Below are 24,912 nucleotides of genomic sequence, written 5' to 3'. Positions count from 1 at the left end.
AAAAAAACGCTCTGAGATATGCCAAGAGCTTGTATAGGATGGCACCCAACTACTGTCACTAAGGCTTCTTTTGAGAAATAGGAAAGCTAAACATAGTCACATGTAAAACAGATGTTCAAGGAGGCGAAGATGAATGCTGCAAATCAGAAAGTGGTGACCTTGATATTAGTCCTAGACCAGAGTCTAGAATGGAGAATTAGGGCTGGCCCATGCTCCCTTAGCATAGGGAATCCTGCTCAGGAAATTTTAAAAACAATGTGAGTTCACAGCCAAGAAATCTTGCCAGACCTCTCCTCCTTGCTTTCTGTGGCAGTAATGCTAGACTCGTAGAAGCATGCCTTAGAAATTCTGCACTTGAATTTTAGCAAAGGATTTGGCAAAGGTCTTCATGATGGACAAGAGGAAAAACATGTGAGCTGAATCACAGTACCATGGCTTTGTAACTTGATCAGAGTGGCGATCAATGCCAATACAATAGAGGCTCTGATGCGGATGGGGGCGGGGCTCTGTCTTTGGTCTGGTTCTAGTTTTTGAAGCAATGACTTGAATGAGAATCGTGATGGTAGCTGATGAATCCACGGGTGGCATAAAGCTTTAAGGGAATGGTTAATATATTTGGGGAAAGCCCAGGATCCAAAAGATCTCAGCAGGCTGAAAGGATGAGCAGGTCTAACGTGATTCATATCTCATGGTTCTGCTCTTTGATGTCGTCCTCTGCAGCCCCCTTCTAAGAGAAGTCAGAAACAAAAGCTTCATACCAGTACAGAAGGCAGAGTGGCACAAGGTCAAGAGCACCGCCTTGGGAGTCAGACGTATTTAGTCAAGTGTCTACTTGTGTGAGCCTCCACCTATCTGCAGCGTGGGCTAGGGGTACGTACTAATAGTGTCATTGGGTTGATGTGAGGATTAAATGAGATGCAGAAGATGCAAAGCATTTAGCACATTGCCTTGCCTGTAATAAGCATCAACAGATAGCAACTATATATAGCTGCGCGCACACACAGTGGCTTAGCAGGGGCATGTGTGAAAATGACTCGTGGTTTTAATTGAGTCCAGGTCTGACAAGAGCCAATGATCTGATGTGGCCCCCAAAAATAACTGAGTCCACTTGGGCTGTCTTTAAAGAGCCATGGGAGGCTGAGCACATGAAGCAGGGACGCTTGCCCGATTCCACGTGGACAGACCACAACATGAGCCCCGTTTTCTGTTCCCAATATCCCAACATTAGAAAAGACTTTTGTAGCTAGGGGAGCTGAAGATAACTAGAGCACTTAAAACCATGGCCTACAAAGAACCGGGCTTGTTTAGCCTGGAGAGAAGAATCCTTCAGGGCGTCATGACAGCTGTTTCAAATATTTTTAGGATGGTCACAAGGGAAAGGAATTAGCATTGCTCAGTGTGGAGCCAAACCGGCATAAGAAATGTTTCTACAAAGGAAATGCCAGGGGTTTGGTCAGAGAGGCACTAATTGATTGAAAATATGAACAGTAATAATGAAATAAGAGGTTTTGCTCTACTTTGAAGAAAGTCTAGTTCAGATTTGAGCCATTTTTGTTGTTGGTTTGTTTGATCATTAAGCTTGGGGGCGCCATCTCTCTGAAAAAAAAAAAAAAAATTCCCTGTCTAGAGATTTTGATCAGCCTTGTGATGATGATACACACCATCACCACTGCATTTTCATTTTCAGGGGGTGAAAATTAAAGAAAGAAAAGACACCTCGGTGATTTTCCCAGTTCCGCAGGGAGGTTAGAATCCACCATCCATTTCTCTCGCTCTTCACACCTCTACCGGCTGAAATCCGCGGGCTTGGAGGCCTCTGATCTCAGCCATCTCCTTGGAGTTATGCCCACGACAGTGGTCCGGGATGACATCCCTCTCCACTGCCTTACCTTTGTTTAGGCCGCATTTATTTTTACACACCTAATTTTTCAAATTTAACACCCGAGAAGAGGGTTAGGAAAGCATTTCAGTGGAGAGGTGTGCAGCCAGCAACCATGAAGCCCAGAGTAACACAGTGCACAGCATACGTGGGCATGGTTTCTCAAATTCTCATTTGTGCACTGCCCTCCTAGCTTCTCTGTTTTAAAATAAGCTGTGTCTCTTAAAGAACCGGAATCAAGTGATTTGTATTCTGGTCACAGTATGGGTCTTTGCTGGAATAGGCTCAGATCTCTCTTACCTGATCACTGCATCCAGATGAGAAAAAAAAAAAATGGAATTCCATTCACAATGCAAATATCACCGAGAACCAGAAATCATTCTGCCTTATAATCAAAACCAGAAAGCTGTTATTGTAGCTCTGTACCATTTCTAAAGACTATTAATTTGCAGCAGAAATCCTGTCCTAAAATGAAAGTCTGGACAAAACGACATCGTTCCTGCTAAAAAAAAAAAAGACTTTGTTGGGGTGGCATCATTTCCAAATTCATGGATGAAACTGATAATAGCTGATTAATTTGTGTCCTTTGTTCTGCTCACACATTTGTTTGGAAATAAGAAGTTAACTTCAGTCAGAGCCAGACAGAAATTAAGTAATTAGAACAATGACTGCCCTGGTGACATTTATTAGAGATGGAGGAATTAGGGTGCTTTCTTGTGTTAATATTATATTTTATAATCGCTGTGAAAACCTCCTAAGGTAAATCTAACAAAATGACTGTTGATTGTGAATATTTAAAGTATTGTTTGAAATTTCCTTCAGGATTTTTCTACTTCTTTTCTTTTTTTCTTACATTTTTTTCACAAAACGTTATTTGGCAGCAAACTTCAAAGGATCCAACAGTGATTTTCAATTATATTTATTATTAGCTCCATAATCAGCCAACATATTAAAAAGAGCAAAGGCAGTAACTTGGACCACTTGGGAACTGGCATCAAGTTTCAAAGTTGCATTTGACTCTTACAGAGGGTGACAGATTCGGTGGAGATTTTATCCCAGTTCTATTTTGTTTTTGTTTCGTTTCATCTCAATTCTTCGCCGGTAGTTTGCCAAGTTTCAGATAGCCTCTGTTGCCTCCAGGTAAAAGTATTCTACGTGTGTGTCTTTAAAAAAAAAAAAAAGTGCCATGGGTCCTTATGCTCCAAATCCATTTCTCTATTTCCCTTGAACTTTTTTCTTTGGGGGCGGGGAGGAGTTTAGGATTCGTTTGGACATATTAGTAGATTATTTCTAAAGCTTCGTGAAATCACATTGTCATGAATCTCAGTGATGCTGATTGCACAGGACGTGGGAAGACACAACAAATGTTTTAATAGCTATAGGTAAATGAGGCCACCCGGGACGGAGAGTGCTAAGGAAATAGGATCAGTGGGTCCGTGGAGGTAACAGCCTCTCTTTTCAGGGCTTCAAATAATGATCTCTAAGTGTCATCTCCAAGTTGGCCTAGAAGCGCCACTTTTCACATCCGGTCCCCTGGCCTGGGTGCCACAGCCCTGCCACGAGCCAGTTTCCCAAAAGGAGGCTGGGATTCATTACCCGGAGGAGAGGCCGCGGCCTACACCACCCGCCACATCAATCGCGCTCTGGGATTGGACATAACCATAAAGACTTCAGTCGTGACGGGAGGCTGTGTTCTCTAAAACTCAAGGCGGTATTGTCAGGGGCAGGAAAAGTTGACGTAATGAAAAGAAGGAAGGGAGACAGGGACCAGAGGGGCTGGGCTGGCAACGGGGGTGGCAAGGAAAGGTCTGAGGCTGGCACCCTACACCCTACTATTCTAAGCAGGACCGCTTTGGCTCTTGGGGTCTTTTTCTCCATGGTTTCAGGCAGAAAAGGGCTCCCAGCAGCCAGCCCCCAGCGGCTCGTACCGAGGTGCCCAGCTTCTGTCCTTGCACCGGGCCAAGCCGCAGCTCTCCAAGGTGACCAGGTGGCAGCAGCCGACCCCGCGGCCACTGCAACACTGGGCTGCGCTGTCCCCCCCACCCCCGGGGCTCGGTGGGAGTCGACTCCAGGGAGAACCACAGCCCGTGTCCCGTTCTCATTCACCCCACACGAGGCTCAGGGTCGGCCCCACGGTCGAGGGTGCCTTCTCCCCGGGGAGCTCAGGCTCCTGGGCCCGGTGGCGGGGCTGCGGCACAGGTGGCCCGTCGGGCCCAGGTCCCCCAGCCTCTTCACCGGCCACCTTGAGGCCTCGGCGCCCATCTGACTTAATTCTTGGAACGTGCGGCTCACTGTACACAAACCTGGAAATGAGAACATTTTGAACATTCTCCATTAGAAGAAGATGGTGGGGGGATCCCTGGGTGGCGCAGCAGTTTGGCGCCTGCCTTTGGCCCAGGGTGTGATCCTGGAGACCCGGGGATCGAGTCCCACGTTGGGCTCCCGGTGCATGGAGCCTGCTTCTCCCTCTGCCTATGTCTCTGCCTCTCTCTCTCTCTGTGACTATCATAAATAAATTTTTAAAAAATATAAAAAAAAAAAAAGAAGATGGTGGGGACGAGGCCCTCACCAGCAGGGGACCAGTGCCCTGTGTCCCCTGCTCAGAGCACAGACCCAGCGGCGCGCAGCCAGCCAGTCCCGCTCTCTGGATGCTGGGCCACGTTGGCCAAGTGACTTTGCCTGCTTTATGGGTCGTCACAGACGAGAATTGTATTTAGTAGCAGCAATTGCGGAGAAAGAGAGCAAGAGGCTGTTAGAAAAGGGGACACTGAGGCTCGATCAGCCAGGAGGCCCTGCACCCGGCCCCACAAACGCCCCGCAGAGCTCCCGCAGGAGCCCAGCTCTTCCCCCTCCGTGCTGGTGGCCCCAGGAGAGCTCCCTCTGCTCAAGAGAGGGGCAGAGAACTGCTCCCCTGCCTCAAGTACTTTATTACCACATGGAAATAGCCTTTTGAAAAAACCATCCAGAGTTTAGAGCAACCAACGTAGATGTCTGTTGTTGCCGACAGACATCTAGTCTTTGTTCAAAAATTTTAGAAAACGTCAGCATGGCCCTGCAGAAAGCAGGATTCTTTCTTTAAAAAAAAAAAAAGATTTTATTTATTTATTCGTGAGGGACACAGAAAGAGAGAGAGGCAGAGGGAGAAGAAGGCTCCCTGCAGGAAGCCTGACGTGGGACTCGATCCCATCCCAGGACTCCGGGGTCACGCCCTGAGCCCAAGGCAGACGCTCCACCACGGAGCCCCCCCGGGTGCCCCATATAGAATGATTCTGGATCTGAGTTCATCTCAACTAATAAGCAGGTCCCTCTGCTCATGGCAACATAATGCCCCCTCACCACCACCACCACCACCGTGGAGGCCCAACAGCCAATAGAAAACTATGTAAAGTCTATGAATAATATAAATTGAAAAGATATAAGGACTGAGAAATCAGTGAGTGCTTAAATATTTGTGGCTCATTGAGTTTTCTGGACAGAAGGTATAATATAAAAGTGCAAAGTTATACTGTTACCATGAACTGTCACAAAATTTACATGCTCTCCAAGTCTTTCTCTCTCTTAAAGATGATGTTCTTGGGAAACATTTCTCTTTTTTTTTTTAACATTTCTTTTTTTAATTGATGAATAAAGAACATACAGTGTTATTACAGGTGTCAGGTTATAACATATCAACGCCACAGTTCTATACATTACTCAGTGCTCATCTCAGTGACTATAGTCACCATCTGTCACCCTATGTCATTATTACGATATTTTTTATTACATACCCTATGTTGTAATTCTTATCCCTGTGACTTATTTATTTTATAACTAGAAGTTTGTACCTTTAATCTCCTTTATCTATTTCATCTATCCTTCACACCCCTTCCTTCTGGCAACTATCAGTTTGTTCTCTGTATTTGAGTCTGGGGTTTTTTATTTGTTTGTTTGTTTTGGGGATTCGCCATATAACGGAAACCACTGTGGTATTCATCTCTACTTCACTTAGCATAATACCCTCTAGGTCCATCCATGTTGTGTCAAATGGTACGATCTCTTTCTTTTTTATTCTCCATTGTGTGTGTGTGTGTGTGTGTGTGTGTATCTTCTTGATCTACTCATCTATCTGTGGACACTTGGCAGCTTCCATGTCTTCGTTATCATAAATAATATCGCAATAAACATGGTGCACGTATCATTTTGAACTAGTGTTTTCATTTCCTTTGGATAAGTGTGCAGTAGTGAAATCACTGGATCCTACGGTAGATCTATTTTTAATTCTTCAAGGAGCCTCCATATTGTTTTCCACGGTGACTGCACAAATTCACATTCTCGCCAACACAAGTTCCATTTTGCCCACATCCTCTTCAACACTTGTTATTTCTCGTCTTTTTGAGTCTAGCCATTCTGAGTGGTGTGAGGCGGTATCTCATTGCAGTTTTGATTTCCATTTCCCTGGTGAATAGTGATGGTGAGCATCTATTCATGTGTCTGTGGGCCGCCTGGGTGTCTTCTTTGAAAGTATGTCTAGTCAGATCCTCTGCCCATTTTTAATCAGATTGTGTGGTTTGGTGTTGAGTTATGCATGTTCTTTATTTATTTTGAATATTAACCACATGTCGGATAGATCATTTACAAATATTTTCTCCCACTCACTAGGTTGCCTTTTTCTTTTCTTGATGGTTTCGTTTGCTGTGCAAAAGCTTTCTACTTTGATGTAGCTCCAATTATTTATTTCTGCTTTTGTTTCCCTTGCCTGTAGAGACATAGCCATAAATATGTTGTTAAAAGTGATGTTCAAGGGGCACCCGGGTGGCTCAGCGGTTGAGCATCTGCCTTTGGCTTAGGTCATGATCCCGGGATCCCGGAATCGAGCCCTGCATCTGGCTCCCTGCAGGAAGCCTGCTTCTCCCTCTGCCTGTGTCTCTGCCTCTCTCTCTGTATCTCTCATAAATAAATAAATAAATAAGATCTTAGAAAAAAAAAGAAGATGCTATTGGTATTTTGATAGGGATTGCATTAAATCTGTACACTGCTCGTGGCAGTTTAGACATTTTAACAACATTAATTCTTCCAATCCATGAGTAAGGTATACCTTTCCATTTGCTTGTGTTGTCTTCAATTTCTTTCATCAGTGTATTATAGTTTTTCACCTCCTCGGTTAAATCTATTCCTAGCCATTTTATTCTTTTTAGTGCAATTATAAGTGGAATTGTTTTCTTAATATATTTTTCTACTGCTTTGTTACTAGTGTATAGAAGCACAACAGATTTCTGTATATTAATTTTGTATCCTGCAGCTTTACTGCATTCGTTTATTATTTCTAAAAGCTTTTTGGTGGGGTCTTTAGGGTTTTCTATGTATAGTACCATGTCATCTGCAAATAGTGATCATTTTATTTTTTCCATGTCAATTTGGATGCCTTTTATTTCTTTCTTTTTTTTTTTTTTTTGTCTGATAGCTGTGGCTAGGACTTCCAGTACTATGGTGAGAGTGGACATCCTTGTCTTGTTCCTGACCTTAGAGGAAAAGTTTGCAGCTTTTCCCCAATGAGTATGATGTTAGCTATGGTTTTGTTTGTTTGTTTGTTTTAAGATTTTATTTATTCACTCATGAGATACACAGAGAGAGGGAGGAAGAGAGAGGCAGAGACACAGGCAGAGGGAGAAACAGGCTCCATGCAGGGAGCCCGACGTGGGACTTGATCCCAGGACTCCAGGATCACGCCCTGGGCCGAAGGCGGCGCTAAACCACTGAGCCACCCAGGGATCCCCGGGGGAGTGGGGGGGTTATATCGCTTTATTATATTGAGGTATGTTCCCTCTAAACACACTTTGTTGAGAGTTTCTATCATGAATGGATATTATATTTTGTCAAATGCTCTTTCTTCATTTTTTTTGGATGGTCGTGTGGTTTTTTATCCTTCCTCTTGTTACTGTGATGTATTACATTGATTGATTTACAAATATTGAACCATATTTGTACCCCTGGAATAAATGTCACTTGGTCATGATGAATGATTTTTTAAAATGTATTGTTGAAATCAGTTTGCTAATATTTTGTCGAGGATTTTTGCATCTATGTTTATCAGAGATATTGCTGGATGGTTTTTCTCGTATAGTGTCTTTCTCTGGTTTTGGTGTCAGGGTTATGCTGGCCTCATAAAATGGACTTGGAAGTTTTCCTTCTTCATCTGTTTTTTTAGAACAGTTTGAGAAGAATAGGTATTAACTCTTCTTTAAATGTTTGGTAGAATCAAATTTTGCATAAGCCATTTAATAAAACTTGAATGCACATCAGTTGTCCTACTGCTAGTGAGTTTTCTGGTGAATGACAGAGTTTCAAGCAGGTCCATGTTCCTCTCTAGCCACCAATCTTGGGTCAGTAAAAGAAAAGAATTATTCTTTCTGATTCCTTGCTATTCAGAGTCCTGTGCCATTGTTACAGATTAGAGCTTGGTGCCTTAGATTTAAAAATTATTTTCATACACTAGCTCTTTTATATAGGAGGCAGAGACAATTGCCCTAATAAATGAGTTTCTGGTATTTTTCTGCAAAAATGTCACATGTTGGAACACTCTGTTGCACCTCCATTTATATGGGGCTCTGTGAAATAAACTTTGCAGATAATAAATAAATAAATAAAGGATAGAATTAACCTTGAAGCCATCTGGTCCTGGGTTTTTGTTTATTGGGATGTTTTTTGTATTACTGATTCAATTTCATTACTGGTAATTGGTCTACTCAAATTTTCTGTTTCTGCTCAATTCAGTTTTAGAAAATTGTGTTTCTAGGAATTTATCCATTTACTATACATTATAGGTTGTCCAGTTTGTCAATTTATAATTTTTCATAACATTTCCTTCCAATCCTTTGTATTTCTATGGTGTCCATTATTATTTCACCTCCTTCATTTCTCATTTTATTTATTTGAGTCTTCTCTTCTTTTTCTTGATCAGTCCAGCTAAAGTTTTTTCAATTTCGTTTGTCTTTTCAAAGATCCAATTCTTGGTTTTAGTAATCTTTTCAATTTTTTTAAATCTTTATTTCACTTATTTTTATTATAATCTTTATTTCACTTAATTTTATTGTAATCTTTATTATTTCCTTCCTTCTAGTAGCTTGGGGCTTTGTTTGTTCTTTTCTAGCTCTTTTAGATGTAAGTTAGGTTGTTTATTTGAGATTATCCTTGTTTCTTGAAGTAGGCCTGTATCACTATAAATGTCCCCCTTAGAACTGCTTTTGCTGCATCCCAGAGATTTTGGACCGTTGTGTTTTCATTTTCATTTGTCTCCATGTATTTTTTGATGTCCTCTTTGGGGTTTTTATTTTTTTGTTTTCATTTTAATTCCAGTGTAGTTAACGTAGAGTGTTGTATTAGTTTCCGGTTCACGATATAGTGATTTGCCAATTCTATGCATTACTCAGTGCTCATCATGATAAGTGTATTCTTAATCCCCTTCACCTATTTCACCCATTCCCCTACCTGTCTCCCCTCTGATTAGCCATCAGTTTGTTCTCTGTATTTAAGACTGTGCTTTAGTTTGTCTCTTTTTTTCCTTTGTTCATTTGTTTTGTTTCTTAAATTCCACACATAAATGAAATCATATAGGATTTGTTTTTCTCTGACTGACTTATTTCACTTAGCATTACACCCTCTAGGTCCATCCATGTTGCTACAAATGCCAAGATGACATTTTTTTTTATGGCTGAGTAATTTTCCATTATATAAGTATACTGCATCTTTTTTTTAATCCATCACCTATTTTTTTTTTTCTAGAATCCATCACCTATTGATGATGCTGTCCTCTTTGATTTCTTGGTTGACCCATTTATTTAGTAGCATTTTGTTTAGCTTCCATGTGTTCGTACTTTTGGGTGGGGGGAGAGGAGAGGGTGGTGTAGTGGTTGTTGTTTTTGTTGCTTTGTAACTGATTTCTAGTTTCATACTGTGTCTTTGCAAAAGACATTTTATATGATTTCAGTCTTTCTGAATTTATTGAGACTTGTATTGTGGCCTAACACATGGTCTATTCTGGAGAATGTTCACTGTGCACTTGAATAGAATGTGTATTCCTTCTTTTGGGATGGAATGTTCTGTATATACCTATTAGGTCCATTTGGTCCAATGTGTCTTTCAAAGCCACTGTTTCCTTATTGATTTTCTGTCTGGATGATCTATCCACTGATGCAGTGGGGTATTAAAGTCCCCTATTATTATTGTATTGCTGTCAATTTCTCCCTTTATGTCTGTTAATATTTGCTTTATATGTTTAGGTGTTCCTATGTTAGATGCATAGATATTTACAACTGTTATATCCTCTTGTTGGATCGATCTTTTTATCATTATATAGTGTCATTCTTTGTTTCTTGCTACAGTTTTTGTTTTAAAGTCTATTTTGTCTGATATAAGTATTGCTACCCCAGGGTTGTATTTTTTCTCCCCCACATCCATTTTCATGGTATATGTTTTTCCATTTGGGAAACATTCCTAAGCCTTTCCTAACTTTGAACTTCACAAGAAAACCTGAGGGCCCATTATTTTATGGAAACCCAATAGGTTGTCTTTACATTTGGCCTGTTGTTTAATTTCAACTGGTTTAGCTTCTAAGGTTAGGAGGAATTTTAGGACAATGCCAGTGGGAAGGTTATTCAATGCTTTAATTGAATGTTTCCCCTGAGAGCCATACTGAATGAACTTGGCCTAATACTATGGTGTTGGAATCTGATAGTTTCCTTGCAGTAGAAGAGAAAGCCATTTTTTTTTATTATGTACGTAGGCTGTGACTAGTTCCATAATTACCATGACAGAGCACAGTTTTCTTTCCCTATTTAAAGACCATCCTTTTCATTGAAGAGGATTTTCCTATAAGACCACCTATGTTAAAAATAAACTAAAAAACTAATGATTTAAAAAAAAAAACTAATGATTTTTTTCTCCCTAAGAATCTCATCCAAATACGAATCAAAACAAAACATTAAAATAGTTCTTAGGTTAAATTTTTTTTTCAAGATCAGATAAGGCTTTCTCAGGCCAGGGATATGTGAAAGAAACTATTTTAGACTATCATGGGAGTTTCTAAAAATAGAAAAGCAATATAGTCCCCACTGTATGCCTTTAACACTCTTCTCTTGCAATAGGCCTTTGACCCTTGGGGTTTTGACACAGGCCCATGTGTCTCTCCTAAGGCTAATGTGATACCCATGTCAGGATAATTTCTGCAGTTGTCGACTTCCAATACACAGGAGAGTGCAGATTGGCTCATGTATCTGTCTACCATAAACATCACAAGCGATGACCCTTCCCTGACGTGCTTACATCTAATTTACCCCATTAGCAAAGAAAATAGAAAATGAAAAGAGAACTCTCAAACTCATACATAAACAAAGTGCTTGCCTGGTATGCACTTATACATACTCACATGCACATACATGAGCAAGATGTCTACGGTCTTGAAGTATTTTGCTTTATTGCTTGCAAAGGAACTGTCATGCTCATTCTAACAATTATGAGATAAATGGAGTGCTGGTGGAAGAGGCAGCCACAGTTATCTCCATTGTTTTCAGGTAAACCAAAGACCAGACAAGTAATGGTGATTTTTCCCCCCAGGGTCTCTGAGCTAAAAAATAGTGGGAGTCAGGCCTTTATTGGATCATCAGGCCCTTACCTTACTATAACTGCCTTATATCTACAATTCACTTTTCCTCTGTTTCTAATTTTTACTTCTGCTACAGCCTTTAATCCTTCTGGAGTTTTCTCCCTATTGAACTAATTAAATAGACAGATTTGAAGGAACCCAAGCTCCTAGAATCTGAGAGATCCCACAGCACAAAGTGATGTGAATCAAAAAAGATCTGCATTCCCCTCCCTGGGTCTAACTCCAGGCCAAGGTCATGGAATTCCCTCTTCTCTCCAAATTCAGCTTAGCTCTGCCTCTTATGAGTCACAAACTCCATTTTCTTCCTCCGGAATGAAAATTAAAGCAATTCTGCTGGGTAATGAAACACTTAGGGAAAGAACCTCTTAGCCACCACATGTCAGGAGAAACCCCAACCCAACTCTGGTGTGTTGGCGTATTCCGTAGCCAGGAGTTCTTGAACCCACATGCTGAATTTCTAATGTATAGAGCAGCATGACTCTCCTCTACGAGAGGAATTTGGAGGATGGAGAAAATATTAAGGTGTAAGAACAGAACCATTTCTGAAAAAGTCCAATCCATTCTGAGGGTAGAGAGCACCATGCTGGTCATGCAGTGGCGTATCTGAGAGCAGTAGCTCTTGCAGGAATTTCTGAGTATTGGACTCAGCCAAGAGCTAGTATCTAACTCCTTCTTCAGTTTTAAATGCCACACACAGAAAATTGCTAATAAGGATGTGGGTGCCATGCCCCCCTCCTTCTTTACCACCTGTTCCTCGAGGCAACAGCTTATTTGTGGGAGCCACCCCTGCCAGCCTGACTGTCTGTAGAGACCCCTCTGTAGCAGAAGGCAGAGAATGGCCATCCCTAGGGCATTTTTCACACTGTGTTTTCCAAGCTGGCATTTCTGGGAGAAGATGAAAAATTGATTAGCTTTGCTAAGTGTAGCTGGAGATGAGGGTTGCCAAAGGGCCACCGTGTGGCACCTTCTGGGAAGTGATGCCTTGCCGTGCAGAACCTCCCGGCCTAGTTAGCATGACGGCCCCGGACGCCTGTGTCCAGTGGCAGTGCACCCCAAGGCCCGTACCTTGAAAGCTTCCATGGGGCTCGCTTGTCAGAGTTACCCCTTAGATGACTTCCTTCCTAATAAGGAAAAGCCGGCCGGCAACACTGCCGCCGTGAGCCCTCAGAGGCCACGGAAGCCATGCAGACCCCCGTTCGAGCTATCTGCTTGCCTATCAGAGGGACCGTATTGAAATCAGGGATATAATTCACCGTTAGGGTATAAAATACATGGACACTTGAATAAACGTCACATCCCCAACCACCTTCACATGCGAGGGCGCATTTCACTGCAGACACTGAGGTTTCCTGATACCCGTCAGACGTGCACATGTGGCCTTTGTAATTGTCTCTTCATATTCAGCTTACACATGTTTATTATCCTGCTGAAGGAATCGTTCTCGTCTCTGTTCTCTCTCACCAGCCGCATTGTCCAGACTCCCACACATGAAGCAAAGAGCAAAACACTCCTGGAGGTGGGAGGCGGGTGGCAACCAGATGCTGTCGCCTCTTCTACCCCTTACCTTGGGGTGACCCTGCTGGGCCTCCTGTCCCCTTTCATGTTGGCAGGTCCTCAACATGCCAGATGAAGAGGGGTGGCCTTTTCTGAGCATTCTCCTTCTGCCCCCGGAGCATGTTGGGTGTTTTAAATGGATTGCATGGGAGTGAATGACTCACATGTGGGATGGTAATGAAATTTTGGAAATGAATACCTACAGAAAAGCAGAAAAGCTGCAGGACTCTGAGGATGCTGAGAGCGAAGCCCCTGATGCAAAATAATGACAAGAACGCTCAATTTATTCAATAGGAGGGATAGGAAATAATGTAAAATACATGGTAAACTAATTTGCTTTTTCAAGAGGCTCTCTTTCCCTCTCCCCATCTTTGCCTGTCTCCCTCTCTGACTAGCTACGTACACACACACACACGCACACACACGCACGCACACACACGAATGGATCTGCACACTCAGTAATTCTATTACCAATACAAGATGAGCTCCTCTCCTCTTTACTGTGGCCCAACGGGGATTTTAGCATAATGACTAAGGTAACAATTTTTGAATAATAGTCCTTCTGAAGAGTGTCGTGTTTCCAGAGTCTAGATTCAAAGCTTTGGGCAAACATTATGCCGTTCTGAAATCTCCGCGAGGCTTGTCTGGAAGCAGGAGGCCCAGGCCGCAGCCCGAGCTGCAGCAGGAGGGCTGCGGGGCCGAGGCTGCAGGGACAACCGGGAGACGCGCTGGCCGGGGGTAAGGGGACGGGGTGCCCGGCGGGCTCCGGGCGGTCCTGGGCGAGCCCTGGGGCCCCCCTGGGACTCAGCGGCCACCGCGCCCCTCTGGTCTAACACGGGGAGCCGAGGCCTGAGCTGTGGGTCCCAGGTCACGACGCCCTTGCACAGCCGTCAACTCAGACTCCGCACAGCTGCTCTCACAGTGAGGGCACGGGCAGGGTCTGAGGTGACCAGGGCTTTGCCTGGGGACCGCAGAGCCAACAGCCAGGAGGGCGACGGGCGGGAAGGGCTCCTGGCTCTGGCACCCCTGTCATGCCCCCAGGCTGCGTGGGAAGGGCAGGCCCTCTGTGTGCTGTCCCCCTCCGTAGGAAGGTGAAAGCTTCCGCAGGAATTAAACCCCAAGAAATGAGTTTTCAGGTCCACCGAGCCAAATGTCAGTCAGTCAAGAGCAGTCACTTTCCCAGGGCCGCAGCACCAGGCGCTGTTGGGGAAGGGTGGGCCTCGGCCTGGCTGGAAGCCCAAGTCCCGGGAAGAGCGCAGCCACGTCCGGGGGCCCTGCGTTCGCCCCGGGGAGCCGGGCGACCCTGGAATGCTCTGCTCATGAGGTCACGTTGGGTGCGCGAGGTATGTGTTTTGCACACGCAGAGCTTACGTGCACTGCAGAGTGGTCGTCTTAGGAAACTCCTGCAGAGCCTAAGAAGGAGACGGTTCCTGCGTCCACCGGGTCTCCACCTGGTCATGGTGCTGCCCGAGAAACAGCAAGCAGCCGAGCGGATTAAGGAGACCAGAGCGGGGGGAGGAGCGCCCAGCAGGTGCCGCTCACCGGGGGCGCCCTCGGGATGGAAGCCTGGCCCCGCAGCTGCAGCTGCTCACGCCAGCCCCATGGGGTGCCCAGCGCAAGGCCGCCCAGTTGCCCTGGGGCAGCCTGGTAACGGCGGCGGGGAGGGTGCAAAGGCCTGGGCTGGGCATGCGAGGCCAGTGCAGCTCGGGGCCCCGCGAGGGAGGGCCAGCCCCGTCCTGGCTGCCTCGCTGCCGCTCACCCCTCCTCCACTCACCCCTCCTCTGCTCACCCCTCCTCCCATCCTGCCTCCTCACTCCCCATCCCAGTCCTGCCTCCCAGCCTCCACCTCGGAACCGGCTTCTCAGGAACCCAACCTGCCGCACGCATCTTCTTGTCCCTCAATCCCGAGCCAAGAGACTTTCTGAAACTTCCATTTCTTTTTAATTGTTAAGAGGAGCCACCTGGCAAGGACTCTGGAGGTGGAACCCGGACTGAGGAGGACAGGGCACAGCTGTTGGGGAGTACAGATCGGTGGGTGCACAGGACTTTGGGAATAGAGGACGGCCTTTCAGTGCAACGAATAGGTGATTCGGCACGAAAGATAGCATGGAAAGACAATGATGTCGCACCCGAAGGCGAGAGGGGCCCACGGCACACCCAGGAGCCTAGAGCAAGGCCCCAATGCTTTCCCGAGGGCCCACGTCTCAGCCAGGCCGCGTGTGCTGCCGCGCGATCGCAGGCGTACCTTCCATCTCTCGTGAGCAACACAACAGTGGTGACTTCACCGATGGTGTCTTTTCTGTGTGAATTCTCCACCCTAAATATGAAGCCATTTGTGCTGCTCGTTCAATTGGCCTACTATGCTCTGACTTGTTCCCCCAAACCGCGAGAGCAAATCACCCGGTTTCAGAATCTGAATAAGTCAGTGTAAGCTAGCTAGCTACTAATTCATGGTCAGCCCTCCCGTCACCAGTAGCATCTCTTGGGACCTCGTGTTCATAGATACCCAAATCATCCACATGCTGGGCAGCACAGCTCAATTCAAAAATAGCTGCTGTGCCCAGGAAGTTACAACTGGATGGTGTTGTGTAACCTTTTGAGCCTCTCCATTTCTAACTATTTAAAAAAAAAAAAAAAAAAAAACTAGAAGAAAAAAATGTGCCAGACTCTAATGATGAGGTCACTTCTAATTTAATTGTGAGAATGTTAGGTACAAATTGTGACATGTAACTTGGAGATAGCTCTGAGATGGAAGTCAGATTTTGCCTGTTGGACAGCAGGTTTAACTGTTGCATTAAATGTCTGGACGCTTCCATAGAGTACTGACCACGGTGCAGCAGGTTTGCACATCAGTGAAAATGAAGGACGAGAGGACACAAGCCCCTACCTCCTTCCTCTCTCTAATCTGCTACTTCTTCTCTCTCATTAGCCACGATCAAATAGAGCCCCTTTTACGTGGTCCAAGCAGATTAGCCTACTGGCCAGAAAGCAGGTAGAGAAACAAATTCTGGAGGGATGGAAAATGGAAACCACTCAGGATGCAACAATGCATCAAGATTTGAGCATAAGCATCTTCCCCCCCCCCCTTTCATTCCAACTTCTGTTAAAAAAAAAAAAAGAAATCAGTTAAGGAAATCTTCCTGGAAGGAAGCTATATTTTAAGAAAGAAGGGGACTTGACTCGGGGTCGTCAGGAAGACTGTAGAAAGGGATTATCGATGTTGCTGTCACCTTCATCTGGTGTTTCAAACACAGCAAGAATAGATCACCTGGTATATCAAATACAACAAAACTAATGTGCTGTCATCTTCCACATAGTTTGTGCTCTATTTGAAGGCACGTGTCCCACTGACAGGCCAAAAAAAAAAAAAGACAAGATGAGGTAGGTGTACATTTTGAGGAGCTGCTTTACCCGTGCTTTATAATGCGGTTCCCAGAACCGCAGCCGTGTGAAGGCAGTTTGTCCATCTTCTGGAAGACAAAGGGTGGGCAAGTCCTGATTCACCACGTCGGGGACCAAACATCTGCTTGAGGTCCTGGCTCTCGATTTACTTAGGCCTAGCTTGGTCCGCATCCTGGCCTGCCACCTAACAGCTATGTGACCTTGAGTCAAATTCTGTAAGCTCCCTACGCCTTAACTTATGTATCTCACAACTGGGGACACAGAAGCACCCCTTAGTATTGTAGTGAGGATTAGAGAAAATAATGTGTCTGTATTAGTGAAAGCCATTTTGTTGCAACTAATAGTATCTGATTCTGGAGAGTTTAAGCCCCCTCCGCCCCCCCCAAAAAAAGAGGAAGAGAGGCAAGAAAAAGAGAGGGGGAGAAATGGAGGAAGGAAAAGGGGAAGAAGAAACAGAAGTATTTGTGACCACTGGAGTTATCTTACTGTTCAAGGAGAAAGTGATTTGAGAAAGAGTAGATTAAAATGTTCCTCTCACATACAGACCTCGCCATAGTTCTTAATGATTTCAAGCTTGACAAATCTCTCAGAGGGCAGGAGCTAGGACCACTCTGGGATCCCGGCAACAGCTGTTGTGTCCCTTCTTTCTGGAACAGATGGCGATGTGGCTCAGTTTCAGTGGCCACAGGCCACGGCCTCTTCATTCCCGTAAATTCCAGGGAGAGAGAATTTCATTGGCTCAGTTTGGATCAGGTCAATCAACTGGGTCACCCAACCAGGGTCAGGATGAGGAGAGGCCCAGTGGTCACAGGGGACACAAGTCCACCTTTGTGTGTCTAGAGAGCAGTCCAGGGGGAGGAGGAAGCTAAAGAGCCATGCGGCCCCCATACCTACAGAAAAGCCGTGGCATATAGACCCTAACACACAGAGGTCATCATGAAATGCTAGCTATTTTTATTATTATTTCAATGGCCATGACAGAAATACCATTTAGAAATTCAAGTTTCTTATCCCTGAAGATCTTTTGCAAACCATTAGCTGTTACTGTTGACATCTATACATTCAACATTTTGGATTTATCCTGTATCTCTCATTAGATTATAAATCCATGAGAAAAGGAGCCATTATATTTCCCACTATCTCCATCCTCACTATTTATTGAACAGTGGGTGCCCAATAGATGTGGCCTATTCCCTAAACTCATCAATCTGTACTGATATCAGAGCTCCTGTAAGCAAACTGTGCTCCCATTTGCCCTTTCTTAAAACCTAAGACACAAATCAGCATCTGTTCAATGATGTTTACTTGGTTTATATTACATTAAAAATACACTCAATATTTCAATTTGAAGAAAAAATATATAATTTCAACCCCACTCAACATTTTAAAAATTATTGAAAGTGGCTTACAATAAATGCATGTCTGCTACCAATTGTGATCAAATGGTAGGAGCTGCCTGGCACTACGTTGCAAGGGTTTATAAGAAAGAGGCTGAAACCGCGATAATGGCATCATCAATTATTAATGTCTGGCATGGACATGGGATTGGAAAGTGTCGGCATGTATGTTAAGTAGTTCTTGCACCATATTCAGAAGTTAAAATAAATATGAAAATCAGAATCTACATAGAGAAAACTAAGAGCAATTTGAAGCAGGGATGACAGACATTACTGTAACTGCGTCCTCAGTTTAGAGATGATGTGAAGATTGACTTAAGATAGATTATGTCAAGGCAAGATTTATTTATTTACATAAATATAATATTGGACATTCTCACAACCATTGTGATTATTTAAATGATAATAAAACTAGCAATGATTATCAAGATTATAGTTAGGTGATTTTTAATTTATTTATTAATTTTTTTTACCATTTAAAGTCATGAGTTTCCAAATCTGGCATTTAAGTGGTGATTGTGCACTAAAGGAGGTTTAAGTTCAACTACGCAAAACAGAAAACTCAACTCAAGAGAATTTGAATGAGTACACTCAATTGAGCGTTCAACTCTTGATCTCAGTTCAGGTCTTGATCTCAGGTCATGACCTGAGATCCATACCCAGTGTGGAGCCCACTTAAGAAAACAAAAACAAGGGCAGCCTGGGTGGCTCAGCGGTTTAGCATCGCCTTCAGCCAAGGTGTGATCCTGGAGACCCAGGATCGAGTACTGCATTGGGCTCCCTGCATGGAGCCTGCTTCTCCCTCTGCGTGTGTCTCTGCCTCTCTCTGTCTCTCTGTGTCTCTCATGAATAAATAAAATCTAAAAAACAAAACAAAACAAAACAAAAAAACACTTGAATGAAATAGAGGCTCCCTGTATTTTTCTCTCCCGTAAAAGTCCTAAGACAGGCACCCCAAGGCTGGTTTGGAGGCTCCATAGTCATCTGTTAAACTGGTTGTCTTCTATCTTTGTTCATCTTCCCGATGAAGCAAAATGTTTCCATCTTCAAAGCTGCCTCATTGCCCAAGATAGCTGTCCATCTTATCTGCAGTCTAGCCAGGAAGAGAAATGAAGGAGAAAATGGCAAATGGATGAGTTGTTCCACTGAGTCACTGTGTCTTAAATAGTTTTCCCAGAAGCTCCACTCGGTGACTTTCAGTTGGATCCCACTGATCATCTCAAGCAATAAGGAAATTTGAGAACTGTGCTCTCTCAGCAGTACACATTGCCATCCAGGAGGAGAGGAGAGTGGATACTTGGTGGGCAACTAATGGTGGCTGGCACAATTTGCCTATTAGAAACATGCTACCACTGAGTGTTTAGTGGTCCCACTAAACATACCCTGGGGGCAGGGACTTCATCTGCTTTGTTCACTCTAGAACCCCAAGCCAGTCCCCAGCACCCAAACACTGCATGAAATATAAATAACTGACCCAACGTTACTCAGCAAGTAAGAAGCTGAGTCAAAGTTAAGACCTTGGGCTGCCCCAAATTCCTGCGATACTCCTCCAAGCTTTGAGGATGTACGAAAAGGTAAACGGTTGAGGTATGGGACAAGCTGGAGGGGCAATTGGAGGCCAAGTAATGACAGTCCTGAATATCTTTCCAGCAGAGCTTTCAAACACAGATCCCACAGGGAAAGTGCAAGGAGAGAGGAACCAGAAGAGAGTCTGTAGAGGAGAGCACAAACCCAGGTCATTGCTGATTGGCTTGAACCAGGACATTGTCAGCGGGAACAGAGGTACAGGGAGGAAGCTGAGACACAGTTTTCAGGGTCTATAGGTTGAGAGCCATTGACTGTGGGAAGAGGGAGATGGCAGAGATCACAACCTTCCAGTTTATGAGGCAGTTTAGATGAAGATGACAACCATAGTAGCTCACGGGTGCAACAGGTTTTTAAGTGGAAAAGCAAAGAGTATTTTTTCCCCAGAAGAACCACCAAAGGATAGTCAAGGAGCCCAGCAAAACAGCCTAATCCAGCCAGAAGGAGGGGCAATTGGAGGCCAAGAGATCCATTCTTCTTAAATCAGAAGAATGCGCTTGTTCCTAACGTCTTCTGGTTATCACATGTGTATTCCTCAGTCTTTTTGTGAAATTGCTTCTACTACAGGCTGAGCAACTAGAAAAGAAGAACTGAGGAGCACAAACTGTCTAGGAACAAGCTCACTGTTCCAAGTTCCCACTGAGGCAGGGAGGGGAAGCTGCATTTGTAGCAGCTTTATGACAACTATTCCCAGCTGAGAATCACAGTAGAATAGGTCCTCTTTGATGACAGAAGTCAATATAATGTGCGTAAATGTAGCTTTTTAAAAGGTGAGAACTTTGAAAGTTTCTACTATTTCCTTCTGGTGATAATTATCAGGGTGGTTTTTTTATCTTTTTCCCTTGAGTGCCCCAAAGGTGTGGAGAACCACCTTATTTAGCATGGTAAAACACGCTGGTGGCCCGTCTGATCCAGAAGTCATGCAAAGTTAAAATTGGACAGAGCATTTGGAAATATGAGAGGCCCAAATTGTTCCCCTTACCTCTGATGTCCTTGTGGCCAAGCGCTGGCTCCCTGTTCTCTGGGATCATCTGAACGACTCCATATTCACCAAATTTTATTTGGTAACAGTTATGTGGCCTGTATTTTCTTTCTAATTATTGCTGTATAGTCATTTCGCAAGGTTCTTGAAATAGGAACAAACTTGACTTGTACTAGTGGAATCTCACATCAACAACTGATTTAATTATGGGGTAAAAATGCATATGGAAATGTTTAAAGAAATTTCCATTGTCAATTAGTTCTTGAAAACAAAGAAAATTCACAATTTTAAATATAAAGAGATGGATAGTAAACTATGAAATGATATTTTAGGACCAACAATATGTAATTTATTTCCTTTGTTTATTACTGCTCCCTCCCCTGCCAAAAAAAAAAAAAAAACACAAAGAGAAAATCCTGTTATTAAAATGTTTCAAAAAATTTTATTGTCTATTTATATCCCAAACTGAATTACAACCTGATGGATTAGTTTCATTAAAATGCTACAAAGAACTGAGAAAAAAAAATCCAGTAATAATAAAGATATAAATAGTAAATAGCAAACTACACCAACCCAAATAAACTAATAAAGACAAGTAGAAAAGGAAGCAAAATACTCAAGAGACCATAATCTATATGATTTCTTGATATCCGTGATTTGAGTGATTCATAAACATTTCTAGAATACTGCTTGGGCGTCCAATGAATTCATTACCAATTCAATTTTGTTTTCTATCAGTTCCCTTAGAATTTGTGGGTCAAATATTCAAACATAGCAATCCCTGGCTTCTGTCTTTACAACTTAAAATAGCCGTTATTTAGCCTTGTTTTCTCTAAAGACTGCTTTCAGACTTGATATAACTGTTCCCACTTGATTAATTTCCTAAAGAGCAAAGTATTATTTTAAATATATTGAGATTTCTGGACACTTTTTTGTTTAAGCATTTCCACTTAGGCCTTGCATACTTCTCTCTGCCCATTCCCAGTCCACCTCCCAGGACCTGAGAATTCAGGCAGAAATGGTCTTAGATGCCATTATTAATATTCGTCAGGTCATGTGATCCATGCTCTTTAGTACTTGAAGGAAACCAATAGGCCTGAAGGTGTCTGTGGCATCATGAGATCCGTGGTCTGACTCTCTTTGATGTTTCTCTGGGTGTCGTCGAATACTTAATCCTATTCATTGCCTGGACCATATCATCTCATAAACTTCCCAAACGGATAATCCCTGATCCACCCGATGTGCCCTTTCACTCTACCTTTTCAGAGGTGGATTTATGAGAGAGAAAGTGACACCATTTTCAAAAAAATGTGTCCAAATTTCCCAGCACATTTTTAAGCACTTCAAGAGCATCCTCCAAATGTGACCAAATACCATTTTTGTCCATGAAACTCTAGAAGCATCCAGGATTCTATTGCTGTACTGATGAACTCCCTCCAGCCTGCCATCCAGGGAACCTAATCTAGATCATCACAGCTCGGAGGCTGATGGAAAATGACGTGTAAGTCAATATCGCTAAAGGACTTCTGCTTGCCTACCGCTTATGGACTTATTTTCAAAACATAGCAGTAAGCTCTAACCCACTCCGAGCTCCCGCTGAAAGCGTAGACATCATTTTCAGCCAATACATCACTTAGCCCGACAGCCAACTTTGTCACAATAGTGCTATTCTGATTCAAACCGCAAATCCTCCTCTAAAATAAAATCCTCTCTCTTGTATCTGCAGGAGGAGAAAGTGCATTCTGGGCACGTGTAAAACCCATTGGTCTCTGAGCATCAGCCAACTCTGTTTTCTTTCAAACACCCACCCCAGAACCCCTGCCCCTCCGCAAAAGCTCCCCTATCCTGACAGCTTTGAAACCCAATGCCGTGGCCACCAATCCAGAGAGGCCAGCACCGCGCAGCCCGTAATAATCCATTGAGAGAAAAAAACGATCATCATACATGCTTAGTCATTTATCTTAACTTATTTTTGTTCTGTGAGAATTTATCTTGATTCTGTAGCACATCTCGTAGAAAGATGCTGGGGTTTTTTGTTTGTTTGTTTGTTTGTTTGTTTGTTTGTTTTTACTGTCTCCAGCCTGAGTTCTGTGCTACCTGCTAACAGCAGTGCTTCTAAGCCTTGAAGGACCCCAAGTGCTACTCTAGGAGATTCCTCACGTAGGAAGGTGGTTCGTAAAGACTGAATTTGAATCTCCTCATTTCTTAACTGGAGAAAATCAAAGCAAATGGATACACACACATAAATTAACCACTGCTTTCTAGCTCCCGGCTCCCGGGCCCTCTGTCATCCTCTAGTTGAGCTAATGTAACTGATAGAGGAAGGGTCAGGGCTTTTATTTCGTGGGGGCGGACTGCTGCTTTTAGATTATTCTAATAACCTGAGAGATCAAGGAACACAAGACTCTTACCTGGCTGCTCCCCTGGAAGGATCTATTTATTGATGTATTTTGGTGAAAGAGTCCTGATGCGTGTGTCTAGCTCCCGGCACAGAGCCCTGGAATCTAACTGCATGAACTCAGATCTCAGCTCGACCACGAGGGATGATTAGCTCCACTGATCAGTGTTCTGATGGTGAAACAGGCACCATCCTCGTAATAATACACCTTACAGGCTATGGTTAGGGTGAAATGAGAGGAGAAGGCAATTTGGGCAGGGGAGGTGAGTGAGGAGGAGAAACAGAGACCTCTGGAGATCCCTGTCCCACGTTGTGCTTTTTCTGCTGCTCCTCTAATCCAGGGACTAATTGCAGATGTCAGAGCGAAGAGTTGCTCTGTCGTCTGAGCATTTCCTCCACGTGCAGTCAGCGGGTCGTGCAGTGAACTCGCGTGATTTGGCAAAAGTCTCATCTATTTCATCCACAGCTTGAGACGTCCTTGTAAAATATAGCATTCTGCACAGGCCAGGGGTCCTTACTGGGCCAGGCCCCCTAAGGCTTTGTGGCACTTCTTCCCTATTTCTACATGTCTCCCTCAAGGCAGTAGACAGTCCCAGTGTCTGTGCAATGACCCATTGTTAAGGGCCCACTATGTGCCATACACTGGATTTGTCTTATTTACCTTACGTGAAACTGCAAGGTGGGCATTCTTTTTTTTTTTTTTTTTCCTTTTAACTTATGGAGAAAATGGGATCCAGAAACATAGGTAACTTGCCGAAGACCACACAGCCAGGGAGGGGCCAGGCTGGTACTCACCTTTAAGTCTGAGTCCACTATTCCACGGAAGGCAAATAAGTGTTCCCTCCTGTGCCCAACGGGGTGCACTGGTGGTTTGTGAGTTCTGTATTAAGAAGCATTTTGAGGCTGGGCCTGAGGTCAGGAGAGTCTTGTTAACAGCGAATGCCGTCTGCCGTGAGCTCCGGTGGGGAGAGGGCCAGGGGCAGTAGAGGCCAAGCTGCCTCCCGAATATCATGTGCCTAATTTCTGCTCACCAGAAAGCAGGGGTTAATTTGCCTCCTTGGAATGCTCTCTATACCTTCTTGCATTCTTCTGTCCCTTTTTCATCAAAGGAAAGCCTCCCTTTTTGGAAGCTTTCAACCCCCACAAGTTAGTCTTTCCTGCAATTCCTTTTGTTTAATGCTGATTCTTTATCTCCTGGGTTGCAGAGAGACCAGAGGCAACTTGATTTCACACATCTCTCCAGCAGCGCCTCTTCCCTTCTCCTGATCGTCTTGCTTGTCTAATTTTCCGACATGGGAGCCTACTCAGCACGCAGCAACTCAATTCTTGGCCTGGAGGAGTTGTTTAATCCCTCTGCGCTACAGTTCCCTCCCTTATCCTTTTTTAAAGTGTATATGGGGACACCTGGGTGGCTCAGTGGTTAAGTGCCTGCTTTTGGCTCAGGGCATGATCCTGGGGTCCTGGGATCGAGTCCCACATCAGGCTCCCTGCATGGAGCCTGCTTCTCCCTCTGCCTGTGTCTGCCTCTCTCTGTGTCTCTCATGAATAAATAAATAAAAATTAAAAATAAATAAATAAAGTGTATGCGGATGTCTGCATGTCTGTGGAGAGAGTGAGGATGGATACAGCAGGTGGGCAGTGCCCCTTAGCCCTGCCTACACATCAGAACCACTGAGCAGCTTTGCGAGCTTGCCCATGCCTGTTGGGCACAGTCCACATCTGCTGAGTCAATCTCTGGAGCTAGGCCCCAGGGATGAGTTTATCGAAAGCTCCCAGATGATTCTAATGTGCATCCATCCGGGGTAGAGAACCACTGGACAACCACTAAATACACATGGAATTGATTGATGTCACTTAGTAAATAAACCAGCTCGCTTGGGGTGAGGGGCAGGGGGCAGGGGTCACTTCCAGGCCTCATCCAAGGGCTTATTGGCCCTTTTAAACACTTATACCTGCAAGTTTTTAAAAACACAGAACTTAGACGACTTTTAAACATATTGGCTTTCCCATCCTTACAGAATGATACCATCGGATTTACTCCTCTTCCTCATTTTGCAACGTACAGTGTTCCGATTTGGT

General features: G+C 44.0%; 1 long non-coding RNA gene across 2 annotated transcripts; it reads left to right on the top strand.

The window, feature by feature from the left end:
* The first annotated feature begins 726 nt into the window (after positions 1 to 726).
* On the top strand, positions 727 to 24,368 carry LOC140597291 (uncharacterized). Of its 2 annotated transcripts, none has more exons than XR_011999157.1 (3): positions 727 to 870; positions 21,833 to 21,936; positions 24,039 to 24,368. It is a non-coding gene; the product is annotated as an uncharacterized lncRNA (long non-coding RNA). The 2 variants fall into 2 exon arrangements; XR_011999158.1 differs by lacking the exon at positions 727 to 870 and adding an exon at positions 13,531 to 13,606.
* Positions 24,369 to 24,912: the final 544 nt, after the last annotated feature.

The sequence above is a fragment of the Vulpes vulpes genome, unplaced genomic scaffold (genome assembly GCF_048418805.1).
Source record: "Vulpes vulpes isolate BD-2025 unplaced genomic scaffold, VulVul3 u000000652, whole genome shotgun sequence".
Lineage (NCBI taxonomy): Eukaryota > Metazoa > Chordata > Mammalia > Carnivora > Canidae > Vulpes > Vulpes vulpes.
The sequence above is the reverse complement of the archived record's forward strand: the minus strand, read 5'-3'. Positions and strand labels throughout refer to the sequence as shown.